The sequence below is a fragment of the Chiloscyllium punctatum genome, chromosome 13 (assembly GCF_047496795.1).
Source record: "Chiloscyllium punctatum isolate Juve2018m chromosome 13, sChiPun1.3, whole genome shotgun sequence".
Classification (NCBI taxonomy): domain Eukaryota; kingdom Metazoa; phylum Chordata; class Chondrichthyes; order Orectolobiformes; family Hemiscylliidae; genus Chiloscyllium; species Chiloscyllium punctatum.
In genome coordinates this window covers 67524559-67552473 of record NC_092751.1, presented here as the reverse complement: position 1 = coordinate 67552473, position 27915 = coordinate 67524559, and the positions used below count along the sequence as shown (strand labels likewise).

The following is a 27915-nucleotide window of genomic DNA, read 5'->3' as shown; positions in this document are numbered from 1 at the left end:
GCTCCAAACTCTTGTTGTTGGAGAGAAGGATGGAGGAGACAGGATGATGGACAGTGTTTCACAAAGAAACAAAACCTGGGTAAGTGATATTTAAAGCGAGTGAACAAACCTAATGTATTTAACGTTTATCCAAAATATTAAAACAAACGACTGAAGTCCTGGTTTGAATCCCATCTTGGCCGATGGTGGAGTCTGAATTCAAGAAAAAATAACTGGAATTAGGAATCTCCTGATCTCCATGGAATCATTGTCAATGGCGAAAAAAATCCTGCCAACCTGACAGTGGCCCAGGAAGCGACTCACTGTATTAATCACTGCAAAGTCTCAACACAGGAATGAAACTGGATGGACCACTCGGCATCTAAGAAGGCACCATTTAAAACAACCACAGAATCAGCCCTCTCAATGGTGCAACGTCCTCCAGACTAACATCTGGATTTTGGTGCCAAAATGTGCAGAGCTGTCTCACAGACCAATCAAGGAACAGTCTGACATACCCATACTCATGAAATCAACCCTTACAGACAATGACCAGACACCACCATCACCATGCCAAGATATTGAGATTGTGGTGATGGAAAAGCACAACAGGTCAGGCAGCATCCGAGGAGAAGGAGAATCGATGTTTCGAGCCTAAGCCATTCATCAGCCTGACCTGCTGTGCTTCTCCAGCACCAGACTCTTGACTCTGATCTCCAACATCTGCAGTCTTCACTTTCTCCTGAAATTTCTGGATATGTCCAGCCCCACCAGCAGGACAGACCAGGCAGTGGTCGTGGCACAAGAGAGGGAGGATTTGCCCTTTGAGTACTCAGCATTGACTCCGGACACCAGGAAGTCTCAGGGCTCCTGCTGATTACCACATACTGTCCTCCCTTGGCTGATGGATCAGTTCTCCTTCATGTTGAACAACATTTGAAGGAAGCACTGAGGAAGTAAAATGGTGTCAAACGTACTCTGGGTGCAGGATTTCAATGTCCACAATCGAGACTAACTCTGCAACAGAATTACTGACTGGGCTTGCCAGGTCCTGAAGGACATAGCTGCTCAACTGATTCTGCAGCGGGTGGTGAAGGAACCAACAAGAGGGAAAAACATACTTGATCTCATTGTTATGAATTGACCAGCTGCAGATACATCTGTCCATGACAGTATCAGTGAGAGTGACCATCACACATTCCTTTTGGAGACAAAGTCTTGGCTTAAAGTTGAGAAAAACCTCCATCGTGTTGAGTGACACTATCACCGTTCTAAATGGGATAGACTTTGAAGAGATGTAGGATCTCAAACTGGGTATCTCTGAGGCACTGTGGGACATCAACAGCAGAACTGTACTCCAGCACAATCCGTAATCGCATGGGTTTGTAAATCCCGCTCTCACCCATCACAATGAACAGTAAAGGAGGGCATGCCAAGAGCAGCACCAGGCATAGCTAAAAATGAAGTGCCAACCTGGTGAATCTACCAAACAGGACTATCTGCATATCAAACAGCATCAGCAGCAAGCAACAGAGCTAAGTGATCCTACATCCAATGGAACAGATCGGAGCTCTGCAGTTCTGCCACACCCAGTTGTGAATGGTGATGGACAATTAAACAACTCACTGCAGGAAGCATCACAGATATCCCCACCCTTACTGATGGAGGGGCCTCACACACCCATGCACCAGATAAGATGACAGCATTTGCAGCAATCTTCAGCCAGAAGTGCAAAGTGGGATGATTCATCTTAGCCTTCTCCAGTGGTTTCTAACATCACAGATGTGAGTTTAAGCCAGTTCGGTTGAGTTTGAATAACATCAAGAAATAGTTAAGTAGTGCAAAGGCTATGGGCTCTGCCAATATTCTGGCAATAATACTGATATCTTGTGCTCCAGAACTTGCCACCCACCAAGCCAAGTACCACTCCAGCACTGGCATCTACCGACAATGTGGAACATTGCCCAGGGATGTTCAACACAAAAACACAGGGCAATCCAACCCAGCCAATTTCCATCTATCAGTCCACACTCGATCAGCAGTGACGTGATGGAAGATGTCATCAACTGGGCTACCAAGCAGCAGCTGCTCAGCAACAGCCAGCTGAGTGACACTCATTTTGGGCTCCACCAGGGCCACTCAGCTCCCGATTGTGTTACCGCCCTGATTCACAACCTGACAACCAGCTGAATCCCAGAGGCAAGGAGAGGGTGACAGTCCAGTCCCAGTCTAAGGCCACTAATTCTAGCTGATTCCACCCTTCTCTCAGCTCATATACTTTCATCCACCTAGTGTTATCTGCAGACTTCATTATCCAAACATACTCCTGGCCAGCTTCACACATTTAATCTCCCTGTAATCTCAAGAAAAACTAAATCTCTGTTGCCCAAGTACTCCCTTGTACCAAAACTTGTTGATCCATCAAAAGGCTCATATTCATAATCAACAACATAGAGCTACAGTGATGTACAGCTTGGAAACAGACCCTTTCCATCCAACCCGTCCATGCCGACCAGATATCCCAACTCCATCTAGTCTCACCTGCCAGCATCCGGCCCATATCCCTCAATTTAAAATTCTCACCCTTGATTTAATTCCTGGTTGTGATCATCCCTAGCTCACTGCGTCACACACCATTTGAGACCTCGACAACCCATTCTGTTCGAGACTCCCAATGATCTGTTAATTCATTACTTCACCTGTGTGGCTGCTTTTACAGTTGCCAAAGCAACAAGGTCTGAAATTCACAGCCAAAACCCCTCAGGTGTGCTTTCCTCCTTTAAGACATTTCTCAAAACCTGCTTATTTGACAATGCTTTTGGTCACCTGACCTAATATCACCATCTCTGGCCTTATGTTTAAAATTCTCAATAATATTTTTGTGGAATTATAAGCATGATAATAAAAATACAAACTGTTGTTGATTTGGACATTATCTTCAGATCTTTACTGTTGCTGAATGAATACTCTGTAATGTCTCTTACCCAAACACATTGTGGAAGCACCTTCACCACACAAACTGCAGCTGTACAAGAAAGTCAAACATCACCCTCTCCACAGGCAACAGGGCTTTGGCATTAATCACTGGTATCTGTGGAAGGAGAAACACAGTTGGTGTTTCAGGGAGTTCAAAATGGATTACAGGGAATGAAAATGGTGCAGAATGAGATAGTCAGAATTGGAAGGAAGATACACTTGCTTATTGGAAAAAGGAATTCTCGACCGTTAAAGATTTTCCGGAAAATATTGATAAGCAACACATGGTCAGGGGCTGGGCGGCAGTGAAAAATTAACTAACAAAAATGTCTGTAAAAATAATAGTAAAAAACCAAACAGACCAAAAATACACCCATTGTTCGAAATTGAGGAAGCTACACATTGACAAAGTGGTCATGAGGGAGCCCAGAGATGAAGCAGAACAGTATAAGCTGTTATGATCCCACAGTCAGAGAGATGTATACCACTGACACAGACCCTTCAGTCTAACTCATCCTTGCCAAACAGGTATCCGAACCTAGTCTATTCCCATTTGCCAGCACTTGGCCTATATCCCTGGAAACGCTTCCTAATCATATCATATGTCCAGTTAGATGCCTTTAACATGTTTTAATTGTACTAGCCTCTGTCATTTCCTCTGGCAGCTCATTCCACCCACTGCATGAACAAGTTGTCCTTTAGGCCCCTTTGAAATTTTCTCCGTTCACCCTATAGCAATGCCCTCTACTTCTGGAAACCACCACTCCAGGGAAAACACCTTGTTCATTTACTCTATTCATGCCCCTCATGATTGTATAAACCTCCATAACATCACCGCTCAGCCTATGGCACTCCAGGGAAAACAGCCCCAGCCTTTTATGCCTCACCCTGTAGCACAAATCCTCCAAACCTAACAACATCCTCGTCAGTCTTTTTTGAAACCTTTCAAGTTTCACAGCACCCTTCTGATAGGAGGCAGGCCAGAACTGCACACACTATTCCAAAAGTGGCCGAACGAATGTCCTGTACAGCAACATGACCTCCCACATCCTATACTCAATGCTCGAACCAATAAAGGAGAATATACTGAACACCTTCTTCATCATCCTATCCTTGACTTGCAAGGACTATGAACCTGCAGTCCAAGGTCTCTTTGTTCCGCAAACATCTCCAGGGCCTTGTCATTCAGTGTATAAGTCCTGCCCTGATTTGCTTTTCCAAAGTGCAGCACCTCACATTTATCTAAATTAAACCCCATCTGATCAATATCTCATTGTAATCTGAGGTAACCTTCTTCATTATCCACAATATCTCTAATTTTGTATGACCTGCAAACTCATTTACGATACCAAATCATTTAAATGAATGATGAAACAAATCCAGAAATAAACATCCATTTCTCGGAGTTTGAATGTGCTCTGTGTAAATCCTGCCCAATGACTCTGTACCAGAGAAAGGCTGCACATGCGCCTGGCTACACCTTGCCCCCTACAAAGCTGGTGGCTCTGCACGTGTCCAGTGAATTCTTGCCCCAAAGAAAGATGGCGGCGCGCACTCATGCCTGCAGCCACACTGAGGCAATTCCCCGTTTACTGAAAACACAAGACTGCGATGTTCAAATTTGTGTTTTCCGATGTGCACATTTTGTTTGTAAAACCTCTCCGTTCATACAGAATCTCTCTCACCTCCTGCGATTCCACAGACAGCCTTGATTTGCAGTTACCTATTATCTGCCTGGTTACTCATTTGTCCTTAGTGTATTTGTACAATCACCTTTGATTCTCCTTAAACCTATTTCCTAAAGCTATCTCATGTCCCCTTTTTGCCCTCCTGGTTTACCTCGAGTATACTCCTACTGCCCCTATACTCCTCTAGGGATTTACACAAACACAGCTGTCTCTACCTGCCATACGCCTACTTCATTTTCTTGACCAGGCCCTCAATTTCTTTCAACAGGCGGCATTCTGTACACCTACCAGCCTTGGCCTTAACAGGAACATTCTATCTATATACTCTTATTGTCGCAGGCCTATGGAGGCAATGGCAGATGAGGACAGAGAGGCAATCATTCCCAGTAAAGAGGAAATGTTGGGAAAGATAACAGCCTAAAGGTAGATGGGTCTCCAGGCCCTGATGGATTGCATCCCAGGGACTAAAGGAGATGGCGGGGGGGGGGGGGGGGGGGGGGGGGGGAATAACAAATAGACTCGTGAAAATTCACTAAAATTTGGTGGATTCTGGGATGGATTTGACAGACTGGAAGCTGCAAATGTGGTGCCACTATTTTTCAAAAGGACCCGTTAGCTTAACTTCTGTAATGGAGAAAATGCTTGAACCTCTCAAGGAAGTAGTGGTGAGATATCTGGGTAGAAATTGTCTCATTGAGCAGACACAGCATGGATTCAGGAAAGACAGGTCATGTAGAACGCATTTACTGGAATTATTTGAGGATACGACGAGTGCGTTAGACAAGGCACACTCGGTGGATGTGGTGTACCTGGATTTCCAGAAGGTATCCGATAAGTTGCCACACAAAAGGCTGCTGAATAAGGTAAAGATGCACAGCATTATGGGTAATTATCATTGATACAGGATGGGTTAACCAGCAAAAAATAATGAATGGGGATGAACGGGTGTTTGGATTAGTGTTGGCACTACAACTGTTTGCAATTTACACAAATGTTTTGGAGTTGAGGACCAAGTGTACGGTGTCAGAGTTCACATTTGATACAAAGATGAGGTAAAGCAATGTCTGCAGAGGCCACTGTAAGTCTGCACAGGGATACAGATGGGTTACGTGAGTGGGTAAGGGTCTGGCAGATGGAGTTCAATGTTGGGAAATGTGAGGTCATCCATTTTGGTCGTATGAACAGAAATCTGGATGACGAAATGGTGAAAACTTGCAGCATTCTGCTGTGCAGAGAGAGCTGGGTGTTCTTGTGCATGAATCACAGGAAGTTGGTTTGCAGGTGCAGCAGGTAATTATGGCAGTGAAGGGAATATTGTCCTTCATTGCTAGAGGGATGGTTATGCTGCAGCTGTACAGGGTGCTGGGGAGGCCACACCTGGAGTACTGTGTACAGGTTTGGTCCCCTTACATTAGCAAGGATGTACTGGTACTGTAGGGAGTACAGAGGAGGTTCACTAGTTTGAGTTGGGAGTTGAGAGGATTGGTGTATGTGGAGAGATTGAGAAAACTGGTTCTATAGTCATTGTAATTTAGAAGAATGGGAGGTTGCATCAGAAAAAATAAAATTATGAAGGGAGTAGATAAGACAGAAGCAGGGAGGCTATTTCCACTGGGGGCTGGTCAAACGACAGAGCATTACCTCAAAATAAGGGGGAGCAGATTTAGGACTGTGTTCAGGAGGAGCTTCTTCAGCTAAAGGGTTGTGCATCTGTGGAATTCCCTGCCGAGTGCAGCATTTCACGTTATCAACTTGAACGCCTTTAAGGCAAAAGGTAGATTTGTGAACAGGAAAGGAATTAAGGGTTATGGTGAGAGAGCAGGAATGTGGAGCTGAGGCCATGAAAAGATCAGCCCTGATCTTATTGAATGGTAGAGCAGGCTTGAGGGGCCAGATGAATGTTCTTGCCTTGTGCCATCAAAATTGGCCTTTGTCCAATTCAGAACCTTAAAGTTTATATCTGGTATATTATTTTCTGTAACTATTTTAAAAATAGAATTATCAGAGAATCCCAAGTGTGGAAACAGGTCATTCAGCCCATCACATTGATACTGACCCTGAAAGCCTCTAAACCTGCCCCTGTAACATTGCATTTCCCAGAGCCACCCAACCTACACATCCCTGAACATTATGAGCAATTCAGACTGGATAATCCACTCAACCTACACATCCCTGAATACTGTGGGCAATTCAGCCTGGATAATCCACCCAACCTGCACATCTTTGGACTGTGGGAGGAAACCAGAGGGCCCAGCCGAAATCCATGCAGAAAACCCCAATAAGGTGATCATCCCATTCTCATTTCCCAGTTCCACCTAAATAACTTCACTGACCATACTCCCAGGAATATCCTCCCTAAGCAAAAACATAATGCTATTTCGAATCAAAAATGCCACTCCCCCCTCCTCTCTTATCCCCCTTTCTATCCTTGCTATAGCATCTATACCCTGGAACATTAAGCTGCCAGGCCTATCCATCCCTGAGTGATGCCTCTGTAATTGTTATAATACCCCAGTGCCATGTTTAAAACCATACCCTGAGCTCATCTGCTTTCCCTGTCAGGCGTCTTCTATTGAAGTAAATGCAGTGCAACTGCTCAGTCCGTCTTCATTCTGTGCCTTGCCCTTGCCTGCCTTGACTATTTGACTTCTGAACTGTACCAGCCTCAGACATACCTCTTTTCTCACTATCTTCTTGGGTTTACACCCACTCCCTCACTGGTTTAATGCCTCCCGAGTATCACTGGCAAGTCTCCCTCCCTTCCAATTCAGGTACAATCCATCCTTCTTATGCAGGTCAACTCTACTCCAGAGGAGATCACAACGATCCAAAAAACGTGAATCCTTTTCCCCTGCACCAGCTCCTTAGCCACTCATCCAGCACCTCCTCCACTGTAATATGGACATTTTTCAAGATGTCACCATTTATCTCCCATGTACTTCTTCACAGTAAACACTAATGCAAAATACTTGTTTCCTAGCTCACCCATCGCCTGCAGCTCCACACAATGGCTGCCTTGCTGATCTTTGAGGGTCTCTATTTTCTCCCTAGTTAGCCTTTTTTTCTTCATGTATTTACAAAAGCCCTTCGGATTATCCTTAACCCTATTTGCCAAAGCTATCTCACGTCCCTTTTTTGCCTCCTGATTTCCCTCTTAATTATACTCCTACTGCCTTTATACTCAAAAATTTTTTTGATTGGAATAAATGCAAAATATAACATCCTGACAAAACAAACGAGGGCAGGACTTACACTCAATAAAAGTAGGGCCTTCAGTAGTGATATGGGAACAATGAGGCCGAGGGCTTCACGTCTTTGAAATTTGTGTTACATGTAGACAGGTTGGTTAAGAAGGTGCTTAGCAAACGTACCTTTATTGTTCAGAACTTTGAGTCCAGGAGTTGGGACGTTATGTTGAGGATGTACAGGACGTTGGGGAGGCCTCTTCTGGAATACTCTGTCCAGTTCAGGTTGTACTGTCATAGGAAGGATATTAAATTGGAGCAGGTTCAGAAGAGATTTACCAGCATGTTGCCATGAATGGAGTGATTGTGTTCTAAGGAGAGGCTGGATAGGCTGGGAATTTTTTTCACTGGCGTGCACAAGGTTGAAGGGTGACCTTATTAGAGGTTTGCAAAATCAGAAAGAGTGTAGATAAGGTGAATGGCCGGGGGAGAGGGGGATTCAAAACTCCGGTGCATTCATTTTGAGAAGAAATTAGAAAGATTTGAGGAAAGACATTCGGGTTTTTAAAAAAAAATTACACACGTGGAATGAACTTCCAGAGGAAGTGGTAGCTGTGAATACAATTACAATATTTAAAAAACATTCAGATAAGTACATAACTAGGAAATATTGGGATGGATGTGGACCAAGCGGAGGCAGGTACAATTAGGTCAGTTTGGAATTATGGTTGGCATGGACTGGTTGAACCACAGGGCCTGTTTCCTTGCTGTATAACGTTATGACTCTAATCCTCAATAACTCTAAATTCCTCTATCCTCAACTCTCCCGATCACTGTCACTTCATCCAGCCTCACAACTCTTCCTTATTTATATAATTCCTCACCAGCCACAGAACGCTCCCTATCTCATGTCCTCCAGTTTCTCAGATCTCTGCGATATGTGCCTTTCTTTAGTTCCAGCCTTGAGGATGCCCTCATTCACTCAATACTGCCCTCTGCCCCCTATTGTCCTGCGCTGACATCAATCATCGAGGCCCATTGTGAGGTGAGTGGTGGGATCCTCCCTCTCTCTGCCCTGGGATGAGCTTCAACATTCACAGTCAATGGGGCAGTATCACAGAGCACAGGGGCTGAGGCTATTCAGCCCATTTGGGATGTACACTCTCCCTCTGGAGATGCTGCAACTCTGTCCCAATTCCCTTCCCATTTGCCCATAGACCCCCAAATTTTCCCTTAAAAAGTAAGATTCCAAATCTGTTTATGAATAACTGCTGAGTCTGTCTCCAGCTGCCATTCAGACTGTTCCAGATACTCAGAACTTACTGAATAAAATAATGTTCACATATTCACATTATTTGCCAATTACCTGAAAATAGTTATTAAAATTGTGACATTGTTAACAATTCCCCTCTCTCTGCAGATTAGATATCCTAGGAACAAATTTGCACCTGGTCAAAATCACTGCTTAACCTTCTCAGCTCCAAGGACAATTATCTGTGCTTCTGCTAGCTCTCCACAAAACAGGAACACATCTTATTTTCATTTATTAGTGTCATAGAGATGTACAGCACAGAAACAGACCTTTGGTCCAATTTGTCCATGACAACGAGGAATCCTCAACAAATGGAGCCCCATTTGCCAGCTATTTGTCCATATCATTGGAAACTCTTCCTATTCACGTACCCAATCAGATGCCTTTCAAATGTTGTAATTGTATCAGCCTCCACTACTTCATCTGGCAGCTCATTCCACACATACACCACACACAGCTTGAAAATTTTGCCCCTTCGATCCGTTTTTAATCTTTGCCCTCTCAACTTAAGCCCATGTGATCTTATTTTGAACCCACCTAACTGGGGGGAAAAGACCCTGGCTGTTCACCTTATCCATGCCCTTCATGATTTTATAAATCTCCATGAAGTCACCTCTCAGGCTTTGACTCTCCAGGGAAATTAACCCCTAGCCTATTCAGCCTCTCCCTGTTGCCCAAATCCTCCAACCCGAGCAAAGTCTTTGTAAATCTTGTCTGAACTCTTTCAAGATTCACAACATCCTTTCCAGAACAGGGAATTTCAAACTTAAAACATAATTCCTGAAATAGCTTAATCGATGTCCTGTCCAACCACAATTTGACGTCCCAGCTTCTGAACTCAAAGCATTGACCAATAAATATAAGCATACCAAACTCCACCTTCACTAGTCTGCCTACCTGCGACTCTACTTTCAAGGAACAATGAACCTGCACTCCATGGTCTCTATGTTCAGCAACATTCCCAAGGACTTTACCATTAAGTGTAAAAGTCCTGCTCTGATTTGCCTTTCCAAACTCCAACAGCTTACATTTGTCTAAATTGAACCCAGTCTGCCATTCCTTGCTCCAATGGCCCATTTGGTCAAGACTCTGTTGCATTCTGAACTAACCTTCTTCATTGTCCACTACACCACCAATTTTGGTGTCTTCTGTAAACCCACTGACCATATCTCATATATGAACATCCAAGTCATTTATTTATGGATCCAATATCCATTCCTGCAGGACAATGCTGCTCACAGGCCTCCAGTCCACAAAGCAACCCTCCATCACCACCCTCTGCCTCCTACCTTCAAGCCAGTTTTGTATCCAAATGTCTGGTTCTCCCAACATTTCAGGTTATCTAACCTTGCTAACCAGTCTGCTATGTGGAACATCGTTCAGGGTCCATATCGACAACGTCCACGGTCTGCCTTCATTAATCATCTTTGCCACATCGGCTTACTCTTCGGAGGGTTGGTGTGGACCTGTTGGGCCAAAAGGGCCTGTTTCCACGCTGTAGGTAATTTAATCTAAAAAAAATCTTCAAAGAAACTCAATCAAGTTAGAGAGAGAGAATTTCCCACACACAAAGCCATGTTAACGAGCCCTAATCAATCCTTGTCTTTCCAAATACATGTAAATCCTGTTCCTCAGAATCTCTTCCAACAACTTACCTACCACTGACGTTAGGTTGACTGTTCTCCTGTTCCCTGGCCTTTCCTTACCACCTTTTTAAAATAATGGCACCCATCTTCCAGCACCTCACCGGTCACAAACAATGATATAAATACCTCAGGGAGGGGCACTGCCATCACCTTCCTAGCTTTCCACAAATTTCTGGGTTACACCTGATCAGGTCCCAGGGATTTATCCACCTTGCCACTGTTTTAAGACATCCAGTACTTCCTCCTCTGTAATATAGACACTTTTCAAGTTATCACTATTTATTTCTCCAAACTCTCTGGAATAGAATAGCATAGTATTTCTCCCACCTCCTGTTGTTACATAGATGGCCTTGTTGATCTTTAAGGGGTCCTGTTCTCTGTCTGCTTATTATTTTATCCTCAATGTATTTGTAGAATCTCTTTGGATTCTCCTTAAACTATTTCCTAGAGATATTTCAAGTCCACTTTTTGCTCTCCTGATTACCTTCGAATATACTCCTGTAAAAACTTGATCCTGTACTCCCAATTCCTCTGTCCCTGCCATATCTGCTCCCAGGAGAAGCAATTCCACTCCAGGACATCCCAGAAAGGTTTCCTCTTTCAAGGACCGGATTTCCCTCCCACTTGATCAACAATGCACTCCAACACATATCCTCCACTTCCTGTACCTCTGCCTTCCCCCCACCCTCCAACCACAATCAGAATATAATCCCCCGGTCCTCACCTGCCACCCACTAATTTCCATTAACCTCTGCTATGTCTGCTATCTACAGTCAGACCCCACCACGGGGGATATAGCTCCCTCACCAACACTTTCTATCTTCCACAGAGACCATAGGATCTTTGGTGCTGATGTGCTGCCCCACGGATATCTCAGTCAATCACCCTTCCAAATGGCCTAGTGAGATTATCACTAGATCGATAACCCAGACACCCAGGTAACGTTCTGGGGCCCAGGGTTTGGATCCCGTCACGGCAGACAGGGGACTGTGAATTCAATAAAAATTTGGAATTAAGAATCTATTAAAGACCATGAATCCATTGTTGATTATTGCGAAAAAAAACCTCATCAGATTCGCTAATATCCTTCAGGGAAGGAATCTGCCATCCCTACCTGGTCTGGCCTACATGTGACTCCAGACCTACAGCAATGTGGTTGATTCTTTACTGCCCTTTGGGCCCAGCCAGTGATACCCTCATCCTGTGAATGAATAACAAAGAAGGTCAAGTCTTGTACCCAACCATACTGTTCTTACAGATAAGTGATCTCTTAGTAAATTTGCTTCTCAACTCCCTGCTGACTATTGGGGAAGGGGGGGGGGTCAATAGTACCATCCCAATAAGGAGATCATCCCTTTCTTATTTCTCAGTTCCACCTGTATAACCTGCCTGGATGTCCTCCCAGGAAGACCCTCTTGAAGCCCAGCTGTGATGTTATCCTTTATCAAAAATACCTCTCCCCCTGCTCTGTTGCCCCCTTTCTATCTTTGCTATAGCATCTGTACACTGGAACATTAAGCTGCTGGTCCCATCCATCATTAAGTCATGCCTCTGTAATTGCTATAATACCCCAGTGCGATGTTCAAAACCATACCCTGAGCTCATCTGCCCGACCTATCGGGCTTCCTGCATTGAAATAAATGCAGAGTAACTGCTCATTCTGTGCCTTGACTGTTTGACGTCTGAACTGTACCAGCGTCAGACTGAGCTCTTCCCTCACTCTCTCTCTGGGTTTACCCACATTCCTTCACTGGTTTAATGCCTCCTGAATAGCACTAGCAACTGTTCCCTTCCAGTACCAGTACAATCCATCCTTCTGATGGAGGTCAATTCTACCCCACAAGAGATTCCAATGATCCAATAATGTGAACTCTTCTATTCCTATGTCATTGATACCAATAAACAACAGCCTCCCCTCAAAATGGTTATTCTCCCCTTTAAGAATATTCTGCTCCCTCTCTGAGAAATCCTTATACAAAAATTACACATTCGAATAAACCTTACACTCATCAGGTCAGCATAAAAGGATTACATGACACATTGAAGGTTTGGGGAGACCTTTTGAGAGAATGCGATGATTCAAAGGAGAATTTTTAAGCAGCAAATGGGATTGATCTGGAACACAATACTCACACACACAATGCGAATATCCAGATCCTGATATACTGAGTAATTCAATCAGAGTTTAGCAGAATATTTACTCAGATTACCAAAAGAATGTCCACCTGTAATATCCCGTAATACAAGTTTATAAAATCTGTCACTATCAGTTTAAGTTAGAAACTCACAGCATCCCTTCCTTGTGGCCCAGGATTACTGTACATATTACCCTTGAGGACATCAGCAGTCAACTCAGAGGGAAAAGGAGAGTGGAGATGGAGCAGGATTTTCCAACAACGGTGAGGTCAAATATCAGTTTTTCACAAAATGGGAGAGAAGGACATAACCAAAAAAAGACCAAAAGACAGAACAAGGAACAATATCCATGAATTGGCGAGGGGGAGTGACGAGGCAGCAGTGGAGGAAAGATAGTTGGAAAGTGAGTTTAGTGAGATTAGGGTCAAGGTGAGCTCTGATAAGGCTTGATAAGACACTGGAGAAAGATGTCGGTTTAGGACAAAACCAGGAACACCACGTGAGGCAGTTTGGCTCAGTGGGCTCGTGGGAGGGAGAGAAGCAGCTGATCGGATTATCTCAGTCTTAGTGACAGAAACTCCATGTGCTCCTCACTCGTTGTTGGAGGGGAGGATGGAGAAGACAGGATGATGGACAGTGTTTTACAAAGAAACAAAACCAGGGTTAGTGATACTTAAAATGAATGAACAAACCTGATGTATTTAGCTTTTACCCAGAATATTAAAACAAACGGCTGAAGTCCTGATTCGAATCCCATCTTGGCAGATGGTGGAATCTGAATTCAAGAAAAAAAACGTATTAGGAATCTGCTGATCTCCATGAAACCATTGTCAATGGCGAAAAAAATCCTGCCAACCTGACAGCGGCCCAGCCAGCTACTCACTGTATTAATCACTGCAAAGTCTCAACACAGGAATGAAACTGGATGGACCAGTTGGCAACTAACAAGGCACCAGAAATTACAATCACAGAATCAGCTCTCTCCATGGTGCAACGTCCTCCTCACTAACATATGGTTTTTGGTGCCAAAATGTGCAGAGCTGTCTCACAGACGAGTCAAGGAACAGCCTGACATAGTCATACCCATGGAATCATCCCTTACAAACAATGACCAGACACCACCATCACCATCCCTAGATATCGAGTGTGGTGCTGGAAAAGCACAACAGGTCAGGCAGCATCCGAGGAGCAGGAGAATTGACGTTTCTAGTCTAAGCCCTTCATCAGCCTGACCTGCTGTGCTTTTCCAGCACCAGACTCTTGACTCTCACACTTGATTTAATTCCTGGCTGTGATAATCCCTAGCTCCCTGCACCACACACACTTTGAGACCTCGACAACCCATTTTCTTTGAGACTCCCAACCATTTGTTAATTCATTACTTCACCTGTGTGGCTGTTTCTACAGTTGCTGAAGCAGCTTGGTCTGAAATTCGCAGCTGAAACCTCACAGGTCTGCTTTCAACCTTTAAGACATCCCTCAAAACCTGCTTTTTGGCAATGCTTTTGGTCACCTGACCTAATATCTCCATCTCTGGCCTTATGTCTAAAGTTCTCAATAGTATTTTTGAGAAATTATAAGCATGATAATAAAAATACAAACTGTTGTTGATTTGAACATTATTTTCAAATCATCACTGTCGCTGAATGAATAATCTATAATGCCACTTACCCAACCATATTGTAGGAGCACCTTCACCACACAAACTGCAGCTGTGCAAGAAAGTCAAACATCACCCTCTCCACAAGCAACAGGGCTTTGGCATTAATCACTGGTATCTGTGGAAGGAGAAACACAGTTGATGTTTCAGGGAGTGCAAAATGGATTACAGGGAATGAAAATGGTGCAGAATTTGATCGTCAGAAGTGGAAGGAAAATACACTTGCTTATTGGAAAAAAGAATTCTTGACTGTCAAAAATATTCAAGAAAAAAGTAATCTGATAATAGAGTAGTACATGGTCAGGGGCTGGGCCGCAGTTAAAAACTCATTTACAAAGGGTCTATAAAAGTAATAATACAGGAGTAAACATACTGAGGTTCGAGACTAAGGAAGCTAGATATTGACAAAGTGGTCATGAGGGAGCCCAGAGGTGAATCAGAGCAGTATTGGCTGCTGTGATCCCAGTGACTCTATACGAGAGAAAGGCTGCACATGCGCCTTGCTGCACCTTGCCCCCTACAAAGATGGCGGCTCCGCACGTTGTCCCGAATAAAGATGGCGGCGCTCACTCAGGTCTGCAGCCGCGCTGAGGCCATTCCGAATTTACTGCAAACTGAGACGTTCAAATTTGTGTTTTCCGATGTGCACAACTTGTTTGTAAAACCTCTCCGCTCATAGCAACACAGTTTTTCTCCCGTTTCCCTGTTTATTTCTTTCGTTACCGTATCCTTTCTCTCTATAACTTGCTGAGCATTCATTACGGCGACTCTGCGCCGCGCGCGAGGGTGATCACATGGTTTAGTTTAGCTCCGCCCTTCATTTACTTTGATTGGTTGGAGGACCAACATCCCGCTGGGTCAACCAGCTCCGCCCACCGGCCTTCCATTGGTCCGGACCTGACATCAGTCATCCGCGGGTCACTTTGTTGGCTGAAGCATGCGCAGTGCGGCCTGCTTTTGCTGATATGTTGGGTAATGTGATGGGAGAGTTTACTGAGGGTAGGAATTCCCTGTGTGTGAGCTCTGCAGTAGATTTCCTTTATTCATGGAGGGAATTGCCTTCCCACTCATGACTGTATAGCTGTGATTTATGAATTAATGCCATCTGAACCAGTACATAAACACCCCATTTTCACAACATCTGAGATCTTTAGCACATTGTATCACACTCTTCTTTGGAAACAAAAAAAAACATGAAACGGAGCCTGAAGGAATCGGAGCAGGAGTCGGGCATTCATCGCCTTCAGCTTGTTCCCCCATTCTATCAGATCATGGCTTGGCCAACCCAGGCCTCAACACCACTTTTATGCTTGATCCGCATAGCCCTCAACTGCCAATATTTCAAAAATCTATCTGCCCTCTTTTAAAATAATTTGAGACAGAATCACAGATTCCCTCTTGTGTGGAAACAGGCCCTTCAACCCAACAAGCCAGAACAACCCTCCAAAGAGTAACCCAAGTATTCCCCTCCCACATATAAATTTCACGATTGTTTGGGCGAGAAAATTCTCGCCATTCACTGAGAAAAAAAAATTCTTTCCTTTTTCTAAAATGAATGTTCCCTTCTGTAAGGTCCCCTGGTTTGAGACTTCACTGGTGCTCGAAGATCTAGTCAACATCTACCCTGTCAAGCTCCTCAGAATCTTGTTTCCATAAGATGACCCCTGCTTATCTATTCTTGATCGGTCAACCCTTTTGTCCTCAAAGCAGCTAAGTGAATCTTTTTTGAATGGTCTCCGATGTTAGTTTATCCTTTATTAAATATGGGAGCTAACACTGTATACAGTACTCCAAGTGAGGACTCAGCAACAGCCAGTGAGGTTAACCAATCCTCAGTCCATGCTAATACATTTCGCCGATACGATGAGCTCCTAAATTGTGCAATTAACTTTTATGTAGCACCTTATCATTTGCATTTTTAAAATCCAAATACAGGACATCATTGGCTTGCCCTTTATCAGCCCTGCTTGTTATCTCCACAATGAACTGTCGCAAATTTGTCAAATATAGTTTCTCTTTCACAAAACCCAGTCTACCATGTTTAATGATAAGCTTTTCTAAATATCCTGCAATTTCTTACTTTAATATTCGACTCTGTAGATTCTTTCAGTAGATTTGCTAAGTATGATTCCCCTCTCTTAAATCCATGTGGACTCTGTCCAATCCTGTCACTGTTCAGTAAGAAGCTTGACTGTACTCCAATATACTTAGTAAATGTATCTGTATTTATTTTTAAAAATTGATTACTTATAAATGCTGGACCTATGCAATATGAATGAATTAGTGACTCTGAATTTGGGTTATAATGTTTTTTCTATTAATTCCTTTTCGTACTGTGTTATGCAGACAGCACCAAGTGATCACACTTAATTGTGAGTAACTTTGAAAATAATATATTTTAAAAATGACATCCCAAAATGCTGCCTCATTATTGTGCAAGGAGGATTTCGCATTCAATAGTTTGCAGATAAAATTGAACAGATTTTTGCTGCAATTTGGCCAGACTGCAGGTTACACCAAAGTGGCAACTCTGCTCTCAAATTCTTACTTGACACTTCCCAAGGCGATACTGATGGGTCTTCACTTTGCCATTCTGGGTCACCAGCTTTATTTCCAGGTTTATCCTATAATCATCCTAGAGCTTGTAATTTTAGACAACTTCTCTTTTAGGTACATATGTAATTATCATACTGAAATGTTGCACTGAATGGTACCAAATCTGAAATTAGTCTCTAATCTGACCCTTCTACAAATGTATTGGCATAAGTCTATGCCAGTTATGTTTCTGAAGCCTGTGATTCCTGATGAAGGGCTTATGCCTGAAACATCAACGCTCCTGCTTCTTGGATGCTGCCTGACTTGCTGTGCTTTTCCAGCATGACACTTTTCGACTCTGATATCCAGCTTCTTTGGTCGTCACTTTCTCCTTTGAGTAGATTAAACCAAGAATAACTTTTATTGATCAAAGTGCACTAGGAACCAATTCATGAAATTCAGATATCTCACATTTACCTTAACTATGGGAAGGCTAAGTCATGACTAAATTATTGTCAATAATTGAAACCATGCTGACAAACTTGTGCAGTATCAGTGCCTCACCTTTACAGTATTCCCAGATATCGCACAGCTGCACTATTTTGTTTTGCACTGAGCTATATGTTGTTCTCAGTTTTTCTTTGTGAAAGATTACAAAATTAACTTGGATGAATGAACTTATAACTTCTTTAACCAATGTTGGGAGAAAAAAAATGTCAGTATTTCAAGTGCTGTTAAAGTAAAATAAACTGAATCAGTAGAAAGGGTTTAAGATGGATATGGAACAAATGCTGGCAAATGGGACTAGATTAATTTTGGATATCTGGTCAGCATGGGCAAGTTGGACTGAAGGGTCTGATTTTGTGTTGTACAACTGTGACTTCATTCTCTTAATTATTCAAGAAGTTGAATACTTCGAGGAGGAAAAGGAGAATTTATTCAGAGAATGCACGTGAAATGATTATTGAGGTGTATCAAACTCACATTGTTTCATGACCTTTTCCTCTGGGTTCTTCAATGACCAAACTTGTTTTGTTATCTGAATAACTATGTATCATGTGATTTGTTTCACATAAAATATTTCATTAGGATCTTGCGAACTATTAAGAAGTGTTCATTTTTAAAATTTAGGTAGCTTGATTATTAAGCAAGAAAAGGTTAGCGTTTTACTCCCACTGAATCATTCCTCTATAAAAGGTAACAAGCTTTTTATTTTTTCTGGACTTTGAATATATGGAAGTCAATTCTGAAAGATAAAAATCCTCGTCGGTAATGTTCCCACATATGTGGAGTAATTGCTTCTGGTCAGTCTTCAGGTTTTTGAGGCTCGGAAAGAAATGAGTTGGTTAAAGTAAGCAACATCATTTGGATCGACTATGCTCATTGGGGAAACTTGTAGGATCTGTAGAAGGAACACGTGTTTCAGAGTGTATGCAATAAACCTGAACATTGTTATTTTTTCACAGAGCTTGTGACCCGACTGGAGCAGCAATGAAGCTCGAATTGTTTTTAAATTTCCGAGCTTGCCAAATTATTGTCGGTAAATGCAGGTGACTTTATCAAAGCACATTTCACACTCCCCAGCCAGGAATTTGATCCCAATTCTGTCAGTCCATCCATTCCTATGGATAAGAGGTATTTTAAATGTGAGCACTCCATTTAACTATTTGAATTGAATACTTCAGTGGTTACATCCTCTTGGATTCTTAATTTCAAATTACTCAATGTGATTTTTTTGTCCCCCCTGAATTTGCCAAGCACTGGGCAATTCTGGAATACTCCAAACATTTACAATAGATGCATTCACACTATTGAAGGCAACCTGGCAGATTTGAATACCATTCAGGTAGTCAACAACAATGCATAAGTAACTTTATGAATTGCTTACTGTACACCAACAACGCAAGCCAAGTATTAGTGAAACCACAGATTCTCTCCCAAGGATTCCAAAATCTAAACAGTGCATTCCAAATATGCTCACTATCACCATCTGGGAGCAGTCTCCCAAAGTGCTCCCAGAATTTAGAAAGCACATACACTACCCTCCATAGCTAAATCTGCTGTCACAGGCTTCACTCTTATTGCATGCAATGACATTTATTGTTCAGTTCTTTAACGTGACAAATGATTTTACAAACAATTTATAAAATACTTTAAATCCTGAAGAAATGTGATGTCAGCCCTTTGTAGAAGTGAATGGAAAGTGTGATGTTTGCTTGACCTTTGGCTCTATGTATCAGACCGAACTGAACCTTTAGCAAGATGTGGGATGTTTCCCACACACCTTGTTTAAAAAAGCAACAATTATGCTCTTAGATTTAAATGTTCAATCAGGTTTAATAAAAATCCTTCCAAAAACTGAGTTTGACTTCAGCTCCTTTAAAGAGACATGCTCTTGTCCTTCAATTTTGTGACATGTGATCATTCTTTGGTGAAGGTGGCTGTGTGAAACACTGCAGGATATTGTGCTGAAGTGCCTCATTGGGTGGATGAGCTTTATTACTGGTGTAACTTGGCTAATTTTGAGATGGAATATTATTGAGAGTTAAATCTTGTTTTTAAACCGAGACGTGCTTGTGTAACTCAAGTGTGGAAACTATGCTCACGTTTGCAATGAACCTTTCACTTTTGGAGATTAGTATTTTTCTGATCGGTTTTGTAAATAAAGTTCACTATAGAAAGCACAGTGCTGGAGAACTGCAGGTCCAGCAGCATCTCTGAGGGGAATAAAACATTGGAAGCTGCAAGTCTCATGACCATTTGTCCGTTCAGACGAAGAGTCACTGAAATTGAAATGTAACATTATTTTTCTCTTCACCGATGCCCTCAGAACTGCTGAGTTTCTCCAGCACTTTATTTCTGGGATTCAGATCTCCAGCACCTGCAGTTTATTGTTTTGTTATAGATCCTATGATTTGACTTGGGGAGCGAGAGGCAGCAACTGTGATCAACTCGGATAAAACTCTCCAACAATGGAAAACAAACACATAGTTCTTTATACTTTGCAAAACACGACTGTAAATAAGAAATGCAATTAAGCTAAGTGCAAGGCGGCATACCACCTGCTTTGTCTCAAACTTGCTACTCATCTTTGAGAACTAATCTGTCAGAATTGTATTTGCTCCCTTCCTTTGAGATCACAGTCCACAAATGTCCCAGTTCCAATTCCTGGGCCGGGCCCAGTTACCACATTGCTGTGGGGTGGGGAGCTTTGTGTCAGCCTGAAGTTTTTGTTAAGAGCAACATTGTGGGTTGAAGTTGACGGTTTTGGCGAATATTGCGTCATCAAAGTTGGAGGAAATCCTTCCGAATATATTTATTAACTGGACTGAACCTGTTTACATGCTGCCCTGTTAGTAGTGCGGTCATATTCTCAGTTAATAATCACACAACACCAGGTTATAGTCCAACAGGTTTAATTGGAAGCACACTAGCTTTCGGAGCACCGCTCCTTCATCAGGTGATTGTGGAGGGCACAATTCTAAGGCACAGAATTTATTGCAAAAATTTAGTGTGATGTAACTGAAATTATACATTGAAAAATACCTTGATTGTCTGTTGAGTCTTTCATCTGTTCGAATACCATGATAGTTTCACTTCTTTCATGTGTAAATCCCAAAACCTTTTTTTAAAAGTTGCATTCCTGACAGTGGCTCATCAAATCACTCATTGTATTAATCACTGTACAGTCTCAACAAAGGAATGAAACTGGATGGACCACATTACATCTACCAATGCACTGGAAAATACAACACAATCAGCCCTCTTGACCCTTCTGTCTCACTGTGGGCCAAAACAGCAGCAGAACTGTACTCCAGCCCAATCTGAAATCTCATGGCCTGGTATATTCCCCACTCAACCATTAACATCAAGGCAGGGGATCAACCCTAGTTCAATGGAGAGTTCTGCAGGGCATGCCAGGAGCAATACCAGGCATAACTAAAAACGTGGTGCCAACCTGGTGAAGCTACCCAACCTGCATGCCAAACAGCGTAAGCAACACCAAATAGAACTATGTGATCCAACAACCAATTGTTCAGATCTGAGCTCTGCAGTTCTGCCACACCTGGTCAGGAATGGTGATGGACAATTAAACAACTCACTGCAGGAAGCATCACAGATATCCCCACCCTTACTGATGGAGGGGTCTCACACATCCATGCAACAGACAAGACAACAGCATTTGCAGCAATCTTCAGCCAGCAGTGCCAAGTGGATGAGCCTTCTACATTGGTCCCTGACATCACAGATGTGAATCAACTTGGTTGAAAACTTATTTCAAATCAGATCAAGAAATGGAGAAGTAGTGTAAAGGCTGTCAGCCCGACCAACATCGTGGCAATAATACTGATGGCTGTGCTCCAGAAATTGCTGCCCACCAAGACAAGTCCAGCACTGGCACCTACTGACATTGTGGAACATTTCCCAGGGATGTTCAACGCAAAAACGCAGGACAGAGCCAGCCCAGCCAATTTCCCTCCATCAGTCGACACTCGCTCAGCAGTGAAGTGATGGAAGGTGTCATCAACAGTGCTGTCACGCAGCTGCTCAGCAATAACCTTCTGTGACACCCAGTTTGGGTTCTGCCAGGGCCACTCAGTTCCTGATCTTGTTACAGACTTGAATCACAAACTGACAAACAGCTGAATTCCAGAGGTGAGGGGAGGGTGATAGTCCAGTCCCACACCAAGACCACTATTTCAACTTCAGTGATATCACCTGACCTCACCACAGTCTCAGCTCATTTACTGAAACTCTCATTCATTTATTTTATTAACTCTAGATTTCATTATCTAAACCCACTCCTGGCCAGCATCCCACAATCACTCTCCCTATAATCTCCAGAATATTGAAAACTCTACCGCCCAAGTGCTCACTTGTACCAGAACTTGCTGATCCATCAAAAGGCTCCCATTTATAAGCAACAACAATTTACTTTCACACTCTTGACTTAATTCCTGGCTGTAATCATTCTTATCTCCCTGCACCACACACCCTTTCATATCTCAATAACTTAGTTTAGACTCCCAATGATGTGTTTATTTTTGAGTTCAGCTGTGTGACTGTTTCTATAGATTCCAAGGCAACGTGGTCTGGAATTCCCACCCTCTAAGATCTGCTTTCTTCCTTTAAGACATTCCTGAAAAATTGCTTATTTGGCAATGGTTTTGGTCACTGGACATAATATTCTCCAGCTGTGGCCTTATGTCAAAAGTTCTCAATATTTTTGTGAAATTAAAAACATGTTGAGTTGTACAGATATCTTCTACTCTTCACTATCGCTGAGTGAATAATCTGTAATGTCTCTTACCCAACCACATTGTGGGAGCACCTTCACCATTCAAACTGCAGCTGTACAAGGAAGTCAAACATCACCCTCTCCACAGGCAACAGGGCTTTGGCAATGATCACTGGTATCTGTAGGAGAAATACACATGATGTTTCAGGGAGTACAATGTGAATTATATGGATTGAAAATGGTGCAGAATTTGACTGTCAGAAATGGAAGAAAAATCCACTCACTATTGGAAAACAAGAATTCTTGACTGTCAAAGATATTGTGTAAAAAAATAACCTGATAATGGAACAGCATACGGTCAGGAGTCGGGCAGCAGTGGACAATCCATTTACAAAAAGGTCTGTGAAAGTAGTAGTAAAATACTAAACATGGCAAAAATACACTCATGTGAGACTGAGGAAGGTAGATAATGAACAAGTGGACATCAAGGAGCCCAGAGGTGAATCAGAGCAATGTTCACTTTTATGATCCCACAGTCAGAGATGTCTAGCACAAAAACAGAATCTTCAGTCCAACCCATCTATGCAAACCAGATATTCTAACCTAAACTATTCCCATTTGCCAGCACTTGACTGACATCCCTCTGAACCCTTCCTATTCAAATGCCTTTTAAATGTTACAATTTAGGTTCCTTTTGAATTTTCACCTCTCACCCTAAACCTATATCCTCTTGTTCTGGGTTCCACCACCCCAAGGTAAACACCTTGTCTATTTATGCGATCTATGCCCCTCACGATTTTATAAACCTCTTCAACATCACACCTCAGCCTACGACACTCCAGGGAAAATGGCCCCAGCCTATTATGCCTCTCCCTGCAACTCAAATCCTCCAACCCTGGCAACATCCTTAAAAAAAATCAATTCTCAAACCTTCCATGTTTCAGTGCCTCTTTCTGATAAGAGGGAGACCAGAATTCCACACAATATTCCAAAAGTGGCCTAACCAATGTCCTGTACAGCTCCTTTACTCAATGCTCTGACCAACGAAGGGAAGAATCCCAAACAATTTCTTCACTGTCCTATCTACCTGTGACTCTACTTTCAAGGAACTATGATCCTGCATTCCATGGTCTCTTTGTTCAGCAAGACTCTCCAAGACCTTACAATTCAGTGTGAGTCCTGCTCTGATTTGCTTTTCTAAAATGCAGCACCTCACATTTACCTAAATTAAACCCTATCTGCCACTCCGCAGCCCATCAGCCCATCTGATCAATATCCCATTGTATTCTGAGACAACTTTTATCACTGTCCACAATACCTCCAATTTTGGTGTCATCTGCAAACTTACGAACAGTACCGGCTCTATTCACATCCAAATCATTTAAATGGATGAAGAAACAAATCCAAGAAAACAAAACATCCATTTCTCTGGGTTTGAATGTGCTCTGGGTAAATCCTGCCCTCTGACACTCTACCAGGGAGGGCTGCACATACATACCTCTGAACTTTGCCCCCAACAAAGCTGACAGCCGCGCACGTGTCCAGTGAATCTTTGCCCCGAATAAAGATGGCAGCGATCATGCAATGAGGTTATTTTCCAGTTTACTGCAAAAACAGGACTGTAAGTTTCAAATTTGTATTTTCCGATGTGCACCAAATGTTTGTAAAACCTCTCAGCCCATACCAACACCATTTCCCTCCCACTTCCTGCTGTTTATTTCTTTCCTTACCAACAGCTCTCCATCCACACGTACCGCACATCCGCGACCACCGCAAGGATGATCACGTGGTATAGTCTAGTCCCGTCCCTCATTTACTCTGATTGGTCGGAGGACCAAATGCCCCGCCAGGTCCTCCAGCTGTGCCCCTGCCTTTTCCATTGGTTTTCCGCTGACATCAACCACCAGGGGCCCATTGTTGCCTGGAGCATGCGCACTGCTTCGTGGCTTTTGTTTCTGTTCATCAGTTACAAGAGTGAGACACAAAGTTAAAAATCACACAACCACCTGATGAAGAAGCTGCAAAGCGAGTGCTTCCAAACAAACCTGTTGGACTATAACCCGGTGTTCTGTGAATTTTAATTTTGTCCATCCTAATCTAACACCAGCACCTGAAAGTCAAGAGTGTGGGAGGAATGCAAAATATAACAACAAAAGTACTAGGAACAGGAGAAGGCCGTCCTGCCCTTTGAGCTTGCTCTGCCATTCATTAAGATCATGGCTGATCATTTCGTGGACGCTGAACCATTTACCAACGTTCTCACCATATCCCTTAATTAATTAATTAATTCTTTTTTGAAAAGCTACCTTAGCTTTAAAAACGTTACTGAACTAGCATCAACGACTTCCCTGGGCAATGAATTCCACAGAGGTCAAGAAGTTCATCTCAATTCAGTCCTAAATTTGCTGCCTCTAGTCTTATGGTGATGCCCTCTTGTCCTAGATTCACCTGCCAGTGGAAACATTCTCTCTACTTCTGTTTTATCCATTCCATTCATTATTTTATATGTTTCCCATTCTTCTGATTTCCAATGAATATAATCCCAATCTACTCAGTCTCTGTTAAGCTAACCCCCTCAACTCCGGAATCAACCTTGTTAACCTCCTCTGCACCCCCTCTCGTGCCGGTACATCTTGAGCAAGTAAGGAGACAGAAACTGCATGCAGTACTCCAGGTGTGGCCTCACCAGCACCCAATACAGCTGGGACATAACCTCTGCTTTTAAACACAATCCCTTCAGCAATGAAGGCCAAAATTCCATTTGCTTTCTGAGTTGATTGTTGTACCTGGTGACCAACCTTCATGCAGAAGGTTACTCAGGTGCCCCTGCATAGCAAATGATGCAACTTTTTAAAATTCAAGTAATAATCTCTTTTTTAATGTTACTCCAACCAAACAGTAGGACTTTACATTTATGAACATTATATTCCAAATGCCAGACCATTGCCCACTCACTCAATGTATTAATGTTCCTCTGCAAAGTTTCACAGTCCTCCGCACACTTTGTTCTGCTACTCATCTTAGTGTCATATGCAAACGTTGACACCCTACATGTGGTCGCCAACTCCAAATCATCTGTATCAATTCTAAATAATCGCAGTCCCAATACTGATCCCTGAGGCACACTGTCAGTCACTGATTGCCAGCCGGAATAGTACTCATTTATCCCCACACTTTGCTTCCTGTTAGTCAACCAATCTTCTATCCATGCTAATACTCTACTCCTAATGCCATGCACCTTTATATTATGCAACAGCCTCCTGCACAGCACCTTGTTGAAGGCCTTTTGGAAATCCGGGTACACCACATCCACTGGGTCCTTGTTGTCCACCTTGCTCGAAATGTCTTCATAGAATTCCAAAAGATTTGTGAAGCATGACCTGCCCTACATGAACCCATGCTCTGTTGTCCAATGGGACAATTTCTATTAAGGTTCCCTGCTACTTCTTCCTTGACAATAGACCCAAGCATCTTTCCCACTACAGAGAATAAGCTAACTTGTGTATAATTCCCCACCTTTTGTCCACCTCCTTTTTAAAAACGTGGCATCACTTTTGCTGCTTTCCAATCTGCTGGGACTGCCACAGAGTCCAATGAATTTTGGAAAATTACTGCCAGTGCATTTTCTATTTCTCCTGGCATCTCCTTTAGTACCCTGGGATGCATTCCATCAGGCTCAGAAGACTTTTCTGTCATTAGGTCAATTAACTCCAACAGTCCAACACTAGCTGTTCTGTAATAATGATGGTTTCCAAATCCTCACCTATCTTTGTCTCTTTGCTAATTATTGGCAAGCTATCAGTTTCCTCCACTGTGATATCCCATAATTAAATGTTCCTTCTCATTTTCGAAAGGACCAACATTTACTTTAGCCACTCTTTTCTCATTCAATATAAAATTTTGTTTTCTGTCTTTATAGTCTGTGCTAGATTTTTTTCTCATGTTCTATCTTACTTTTCTTTATAACTCTTCTGTGGCTTTCTGTTGACCTTTATAGTTTTCCCAGTTCTAGTTTCAGGCTGTTATTGGCCACTTTGCATGCCTTCTCTTTCAATTTGATTGCTTTCCGTAGATACCCATCACAGAGTATGCCTTTTCTTACAGTCCTTCCTTTTCACTGAAATATATCATTGCTGAGCACTTTGTAAAGTACTTCTGAAAATCTTCCACTGCTCATCAACTGTCCCACCATAAAATCTTTGTTTCCAGTCTACTTTATCCAGGTTCTCCCTCATTCTATTGTAGTTTCCTGTGTTGAAGCACAGGACCCAGGTATTAGATTTTATCTTCACACTCTCCATATGTATTCTAAATTCAACCATACAGTGATCACTTCTTTCAAGAGGATCCCTAACTCTGAGGTCATTAATTATTCCTGTCTCATTGCACAGGGCCTGATGCTGGATAGATTGCTCCCTTGTCAGTTCCATTTCATACTGTTCAAGAAAACTTTCATGGATACACTTAATAAACTCAAGGCTACCCTGACTGAGCTGGTTTGATCAACCTCCATGTAGATTAACATCACCCATGATAATAGCCAGACCATTTTTACAGGCAATAGTTATTTCTTTGTTTATTGCCCATCCTAATGTGATGTTATTATTTGATGGCCTGCACACTACACCTGTCAGTGACTTTCTTGTTGGAATTTTGAATGCATCATTCCTGTTTCTCCTACTGTACAGCAATAACAACAACTACTTGCATTGTATGGAATCTTTTACAATGGCAAATCTCCTAAGGTGCTTCCTGGATGATCAAAACGTTGATTAAAGAGAATGATTTTAAAATACATCTTAAAGGAGGATAGAGAAGGTTCGGGAGGGTATTCCACAGACTTCTGCCCTTGACAGCACCATTCGTGGAGTGATGCAGGTGGGGTGGGTTGGAAAGGGAATGTGCAAAGGGGAAATGGAGGAGCACAGGCAGTGCATAAGGTCTTAAGGACAGAGGAGGTTCCAGACTGAGTCTCTCTGTCACAGAGTACGGCTGCCTCATGGAGTTTGAAGCTCTGCAATGGGTCCATGCATGTCACATTAGTCGAGGAGAGTATAACGGTGGCTGAGAGAACTTTTGATGAGGACTAGTCGCCTGAGGTAGAGTGCGCTGAGGTTAGAAACAGAAGAGGAGAGGTCACACTCCTTGGAGTTTTTTATAGGCCTCCACAGAGTTCCAGGGAGGTGGAAGAGAGGATTAGCAAAATTATTCTGGATAGGAGTGAAAGTAACAGGGTGGTCATTATGGGGGACTTTAACTTCCCCAAAATTGACTGGAAATGCTATAACTAATACGTTGGATGCATCAGTTTTATCCAATGTGTACAGGAGGGTTTCCTGACACAGTATGTTGAAGGGCCGACAAGAGGGGCAGCCACATTGGATGTGGTCCTTGGTAATGAACCAGACTAGGTGTTTGATTTAGTTGTAGGTGAGCACTTTGGAGTGTGACCATACTTCAGTTAAGTTTAGTTTAGCAAGGGAAAGGAATAAGTACATGCCACAGGTCAAGAGTTATTGATGGGGCAAGGGCAATTATAATGCTATTAGGCAAGAATTA

At 42.7% G+C, this 27915-nt stretch overlaps 1 long non-coding RNA gene across 9 annotated transcripts in view; it reads right to left on the bottom strand.

Annotated features, from left to right (window-relative positions):
- The window catches only part of LOC140484548 (uncharacterized), a 33385-nt gene extending 18013 nt beyond the window's left edge, over positions 1–15372 (bottom strand). For 2 of the 9 annotated variants that reach the window (XR_011962279.1, XR_011962284.1), the window contains exons 1-4: positions 14809–15048; positions 14594–14700; positions 13615–13697; positions 11901–11987 (exon numbers count right to left, since the gene is read on the bottom strand). This is a non-coding gene — a long non-coding RNA (uncharacterized lncRNA). Of the gene's footprint in view, positions 1–2963; positions 3071–8014; positions 8120–11900; positions 11988–13614; positions 13698–14593; positions 14701–14808; positions 15063–15091; positions 15174–15305 lie in introns of those variants that run through there. The other 7 variants (XR_011962285.1, XR_011962286.1, XR_011962283.1 and 4 more) reach the window with 6 other exon arrangements.
- Positions 15373–27915: the final 12543 nt, after the last annotated feature.